At 42.0% G+C, this 7,500-nt stretch overlaps 1 protein-coding gene across 1 annotated transcript in view; it reads left to right on the top strand.

Moving 5' to 3' along the window:
• The window catches only part of LOC133568270 (cAMP-specific 3',5'-cyclic phosphodiesterase 4D), a 128,795-nt gene that overhangs the window by 58,128 nt on the left and 63,167 nt on the right, over window positions 1-7,500 (top strand). The gene's annotated exons all lie outside the window — the stretch shown is intronic.

The following is a 7,500-nucleotide window of genomic DNA, read 5'->3' on the forward strand; positions in this document are numbered from 1 at the left end:
TGACGATCCCAGGCTTTTCCTCTCAGGCACGGATAGGATATTTCATTATTCTCTGCAGTTGTTGACCTCCAGATAGAATTTCAAACAGGTCGGGGGGAGTGAGTTCCCCAAATGGGCTGACATCAGTTGCGGAAATGCATTGGGTACGCAGATGGTGCAGCTCTCCCTGGAAAAGGCTGTGCTGGTTATATCTTCTGAAGAATGAATGGCAGATTTAAACATTTCCTTATCGCTGTTGTGTGTTTGCCACATGATTCGGAAGTATGAATCATGCTGAGAGATGAGACATAAATGTCCAAACGACCATCACTGTCTGGTTATGATGATCTACTGTGGTTTCTTGTACAGTGGAGAAGCATTGTGTTTAACTGCCCGTTTTAATTAATGTTGATGCGCCGTGGATCCCTGGAGTGGAATTATCATTTATGACAGCTGCCCTTTATTCAACCATATTTTCCGAAATATGGCAGGCTCCAGCACCCCCGTGATCCCAAAAGGGACAAGCTGTAGAAAATGAATGGATGGATGGATGGCCATCCTAATTCGATTGCAGGGTGTGGAATCCAATGGCGGGCTGTGCGGTTCCCACCTTTGCCTTCAGTGATGTCCGAATTAGGATAGGATAGGATAGGTCTTTATTGTCATTGCACAAGTACAACAACACTTTGTTTTCAACACAAACCCGTTCAATATTAGACAAACACAGTGTACAGGGTTAAAGAACAGGAACGCTGATGGGTTGTCACAAGGCGCCCTGTAAAAGATGGGGAAAAAGGTAAAACGCTGGTTAAGGATGAGTAAAAAAATACAATCCAGACTGGGCTCCAAAAGGGGCCCAGTCTGGAGTGGGAAAAATTCTACATAGGACGTATACATATTACAACATACATCTCGAGATATCTAGCAACAGAGGGAAGGGAGTGCGGGGTCATGGCGGTAGGGTGCAGCTCTCAGGCGCTGACCATCCTTTCATCACCCCTATGGGATTTGTGTCAAGGGCGTTGGATTGGGGGGGACTTCAATCATTACCTCTCAAATTACCATGATTTATGACACCACATGACCATTGCTGGAAAAAATACTATACAGGAACACATTTACGCACTACTGCGCATTGAATCACCAATCAACGTTGTACAAAACAGGTTATTTTCTGGATCATTTAACATATTTTATGAGGTACTGTCAAAATTAAAACTGCAAAAAACATAGTATACGTGAAAAAAAAAAAAAAACTGAACTCACAATTTGAAAAACCCATTTGAGCTTCCGGAGTTGGCCGACATCGTCTCACAAGAAGCATTTTCTCTTTAAATATCCTTCTTGAAAATGGCCTTGCAAATATATATGTGTCGTCTTTTATAATCATAAAAGATACAGACGAGGTGTATTGGCTGAGTTCTTAAAGATTACTCCACAACAGGCTCATCAAAAACATTTTGCGCATGCTCTTCACTACTGTGGCATGTTGGGTAATGGAATTCTAATGTTACCTAGCTCACAACATCAAAATATGTATCTGCCTTAGGCCAGCTAGAAGGCTTAACTGACAACAACTTGTGATCTGATTGGCTATCGCAACTGTCTGTTTGTGCCCGTTCACTTACAGAGCACTGACGCCCGCATTGTGGATTCTGAAGGCCCAGGCAGATTTGGTACAGCATGGCAACAAAGGATAGTTTACGTCATTAGGTCCCAGAAGCCATAGAATATACTGTGTAAAATACATTGGAAAGTCAGAGCCCACTGGGCATTTGTGTAAATGTTGCAAAAATATAAAAACTGGTTACTTATTCTCTTTTACTACATACAATTGTTTGAGCAAAACAAAGTCAATAGTACACAATAACTGAACAAAGATAAAAAATACTACTGGCTACCCATTTAAATCTTTTGGGTTTTGCCCTAAAAGTCCTCTAGCGTCCAATAAATTGTTCCCTTGATTTGTAAACCTTAACAAAAACAACAACAATTTTTTTTGAGAAAAAAAAATGCAGCTGGGATATGCCCCCGCAATCACAAGAGAGACAAGCGGTAGAAAATGGATGGATGGATGATAAACACAGCCTAAATCATAAGAAGGTGGTAGAATACACAATACCAACTAAAGATGGCGGCGCCCGGACGGGCTGCGCTCTCGAGGAGCTCCTGCTAAAGATGGAACATTTGGCAGAAATACCGGACAATTCCACAAACTTTATGGCTGGCTCACATCGTGGTCACTCTGTGATCACGTACGACCGCCAGACACTTCTGGATATGGACACATCGGGCCGTTTTGGACCGATAGACACTTGCGTGCTAGACTTGCTAACTAGCATGGGAATACATCGGCGGCTACATCCAGCGGCCTGTGAAGCAGTGGAGTCTAGTAGCAGCGGGGGCCGTCTACGGAGCAGACGCCAGCGGTGTGATCGGAAACGCGGATGCCGAGCGGGGCTAAAAACAAAGCAGAAGGCTAATCCCCACAGAACACCACTTTCCTCCATCCCGAAGACGGATTTAGATGGAAAATGCGAGACTACTGGTCTGGGTAAGGAGTCAGTTAAATTAGAACAAGTTTTTTCTGCTTTGAGTGTTTCAGAGTTGGACATGTGTTTTACTGAGGTGGCTAACTATGATGCGTGCAGTTTATCAAAGCAACAAACAAACAATCGGAAAATCCCCGTTACTGAGGTGGCTAACCATGATGCGTGCAGTTTATCAAAGCAACAATCAAACAATCGGAAAATTCCTGTCGTATCAATTCCTAGATATGGTCGTAACTATACTAAATGCACTGGGCATAATAAACACAACATTATTAATATTGCTACTACGGATCATTTGATCAAAAACTCCCTAAAACAGCCCACTACCTATAATATAGGTTTTTTAAACATAAGATCATTGTCTCCTAAAACGTTGTTAGTTAATGATATTATCAGAGACAACAATCTTAACGTCATCGGTCTCAGCGAAACCTGGCTTAAACCAAACGACTTTTTTGCGCTAAATGAGGCATGTCCTCCTAACTTTACACATGCGCATATTGCCCGTCCGCTCAAAAGGGGTGGGGGGGTTGCACTAATATACAACGAAAACTTTAACCTTAGTCCTAACATAAATAATAAATATAAATCGTTTGAGGTGCTTACTATGAGGTCTGTCACACCGCTGCCTCTACACCTGGCTGTTATCTACCGCCCCCCAGGGCCCTATTCGGACTTTATTAATGAATTCTCAGAGTTCGTTGCTGATCTAGTGACACACGCCGATAATATAATCATAATGGGGGACTTTAATATCCATATGAATACCCCATCGGACCCAACGTGCGTAGCGCTCCAGACTGTAATTGATAGCTGTGGTCTCACACAAATAATAAATGAACCCACGCATCGCAACGGTAATACGATAGACCTAGTGCTTGTCAGGGGCATCACCGTTTCCAAGGTTACGATATTCCCGTATACTAAAGTATTGTCTGATCATTACCTTATAAAATTCGAGGTTCAGACGCATGTTCGTCAAACTAATAATAATAATAACTGCTATAGCAGCCGCAACATTAATACAGCCACAACGACAACTCTTGCTGACCTACTGCCCTCGGTAATGGCACCATTCCCAAAGTATGTGGGCTCTATTGATAACCTCACTAACAACTTTAACGACGCCCTGCGCGAAACCATTGATAACATAGCACCGCTAAAGTTAAAAAAGGCTCCAAAAAAGCGCACCCCGTGGTTTACAGAAGAAACTAGAGCTCAGAAATTATTATGTAGAAAGCTGGAACGCAAATGGCGCACGACTAAACTTGAGGTGCACCATCAAGCATGGAGTGATGGTTTAATAACTTATAAACGCATGCTTACCTTAGCTAAAGCTAAATATTACTCAAATCTCATCCACCGTAATAAAAACGATCCTAAATTTTTGTTTAGTACGGTAGCATCGCTAACCCAACAAGGGACTCCTTCCAGTAGCTCAACCCACTCAGCTGATGACTTTATGCAATTCTTTAGTAAGAAAATTGAAGTCATTAGAAAGGAGATTAAAGACAATGCGTCCCAGCTACAACGGGGTTCTATTAACACTGACACGATTGTATATACGGCGAATACTGCCCTCCAAAATACTTTCTCTCGTTTTGAGGAAATAACATTAGAGGAATTGTTACAACGTGTAAATGGAATAAAACAGACAACATGTTTACTTGACCCTCTTCCTGGGAAACTGATCAAGGAGCTCTTTGTATTATTAGGTCCATCAGTGCTAAATATTATAAACTTATCACTCTCCTCGGGCACTGTTCCCCTAGCATTCAAAAAAGCGGTTATTCATCCTCTTCTTAAAAGACCTAACCTCGATCCTGACCTCATGGTAAATTACCGACCGGTGTCTCACCTTCCCTTTTTTTCAAAAATCCTTGAAAAAATTGTTGCGGAGCAGTTAAATGAACACTTAGCGTCTAACAAGCTATGTGAAACCTTTCAATCCGGTTTCAGGGCAAATCACTCCACGGAGACAGCCCTCGCAAAAATGACTAATGATCTATTGCTAACGATGGATTCTGATGCGTCATCTATGTTGCTGCTCCTCGATCTTAGCGCTGCTTTCGATACCGTCGATCATAATATTTTATTAGAACGTATCAAAACACGAATTGGTATGTCAGACTTAGCCCTGTCTTGGTTTAACTCTTATCTTACTGATAGGATGCAGTATGTCTCCCATAACAATGTGAACTCGGACTACGTTAAGGTAACGTGTGGAGTTCCCCAGGGTTCGGTCCTTGGCCCTGCACTCTTCAGCATCTACATGCTGCCGCTAGGTGACATCATACGCAAATACGGTATTAGCTTTCACTGTTATGCTGATGACACCCAACTCTACATGCCCCTAAAGCTGACCAACACGCCGGATTGTAGTCAGCTGGAGGCGTGTCTTAATGAAATTAAACAATGGATGTCCGCTAACTTTTTGCAACTCAACGCCAAAAAAACGGAAATGCTGATTATCGGTCCTGCTAGACACCGAACTTTATTTAATAATACAACTCTAACATTTGACAACCAAACAATTAAACAAGGCGACACGGTAAAGAATCTGGGTATTATCTTCGACCCAACTCTCTCCTTTGAGGCACACATTAAAAGCGTTACTAAAACGGCCTTCTTTCATCTCCGTAATATCGCTAAAATTCGCTCCATTCTGTCCACTAAAGACGCTGAGATCATTATCCATGCGTTTGTTACGTCTCGCCTCGACTACTGTAACGTATTATTTTCGGGTCTCCCCATGTCTAGCATTAAAAGATTACAGTTGGTACAAAATGCGGCTGCTAGACTTTTGACAAGAACAAGAAAGTTTGATCACATTACGCCTGTACTGGCTCATCACCTGCACTGGCTTCCTGTGCACTTAAGATGTGACTTTAAGGTTTTACTACTTACGTATAAAATACTACACGGTCTAGCTCCATCTTATCTTGCCGATTGTATTGTACCATATGTCCCGGCAAGAAATCTGCGTTCAAAGGACTCCGGCTTATTAGTGATTCCCAAAGCCCAAAAAAAGTCTGCGGGCTATAGAGCATTTTCCGTTCGGGCTCCAGTACTCTGGAATGCCCTCCCGGTAACAGTTCGCGATGCCACCTCAGTAGAAGCATTTAAGTCTCACCTTAAAACTCATTTGTATACTCTAGCCTTTAAATAGACTCCCTTTTTAGACCAGTTGATCTGCCGTTTCTTTTCTTTTTCTTCTATGTCCCACTCTCCCGTGTGGAGGGGGTCCGGTCCGATCCGGTGGCCATGTACTGCTCGCCTGTGTATCGGCTGGGGACATCTCTGCGCTGCTGGTCCGCCTACGCTTGGGATGGTTTCCTGCTGGCTCCGCTGTGAACGGGACTCTCGCTGCTGTGTCTTGGATCCTCTTTGGACTGGACTCTCGCGACTGTGTTGGATCCATTGTGGATTGAACTTTCACAGTATCATGTTAGATCCGCTCGACATCCATTGCTTTCCTCCTCTCTAAGGTTCTCATAGTCATCATTGTCACCGACGTCCCACTGGGTCATTATTGTCACCAATGTCCCACTGGGTGTGAGTTTTCCTTGCCCTTATGTGGGCCTACCGAGGATGTCGTGGTGGTTTGTGCAGCCCTTTGAGACACTAGTGATTTAGGGCTATATAAGTAAACATTGATTGATTGATTGATTGATATGTAAGCCCTGTGATGAGATGACGACTTGTCGAGGGTGTACACCGCCTTCCGCCCGAATGCAGCTGAGATAGGTACCAGCGACCCCCCTCGACCTCGAACGGGACAAGCGGTAGAAAATGGATGGATGGATGGAAGGATGGAACTATATGTAAGTGATAGAAATAAACAATACCAACTATACCATAGCAATAGAGTATAATAAGAAAGCAATAGAGGGGGTAGACTGTAGAATAAAATTAATTTAACAGGGTTCAGATACAGATACAGGTACATATTAGGTAGAAGAACATTATTACAACTAGACAAGGAATGAATACGGACAAATAGTAAATACAACTTATATGAACACAACACAAAGAAAGGTGTAAATAAATAAAGTGAGTGTAAATAGGCCCTGGACTCTCTTCTGTATATGAGGACGTGCATATTTGTCATCAAATCTCAACCAAATTAAGTTTTAGTCTGCATCGCTACTTTTTTCCGCCTCAGAGACGAGCAAGAAAAACTTCTTCTGATGATTTAAATGGATTAGAATGCCTCCTAAGTTTCTAAGCACGTCCAATTGACAGGAGCCCCAGAGGTGGTCTCCAAACAAGCAGGAGGGTCGATATTGCGCCTACTCTGGCCTGCCAATGACCTGACATCCCTTACTTTTGTAGAAGAGAAAAAAAAAAAAAAACAGTGATTTTCGATGTTTGTAAAGTTCATCAAGTTACAATTGGTACTTTTGTGTTAAACTCTGGCAGGGTTGCTTGAAATGTGACCCCGAGATGCAGAGACTGAAAGCAAAGAGCAGGCAAAAAGTTGGCTTAATAGGTACAGTTCAACTTAGAGAGCGTCAAACATTACGTTTCCATGCACTAAATAAGTCTGATTATTCTAATAGTTAGGCTTTTTGTATTGTGAAGTAGGGCTGGGCGATATGGCCTTTTTTTAATATCTCAATATTTTCAGGCCATACCGCGATACACGATATATATCTAAATATTTTGCCTTAGCCTTGAATGAACAATTGATGCATATAATCACAGCAGTATGATGATTCTATGTGTCTACATTAAAAAATTATTGTTCATACTTCATTAATCATCATCAATCTTTATTGCAGACCTTAAGATCCATTAAACATATAAAAAACACAATACAAAACATTAAAAACAAAACAAAACACTAAAACGTTAAAAAACAAAACAATAAAAAGAAACATAAAGCCCAAATGTCAGTTTATAACATACAAACATGTGCGCCAATGGTTCCACAGTCCAGATGAGTATGATATGCTCATTTTAAACT

The sequence above is a fragment of the Nerophis ophidion genome, linkage group LG01 (assembly GCF_033978795.1).
Source record: "Nerophis ophidion isolate RoL-2023_Sa linkage group LG01, RoL_Noph_v1.0, whole genome shotgun sequence".
In the NCBI taxonomy this organism is placed as follows: domain Eukaryota; kingdom Metazoa; phylum Chordata; class Actinopteri; order Syngnathiformes; family Syngnathidae; genus Nerophis; species Nerophis ophidion.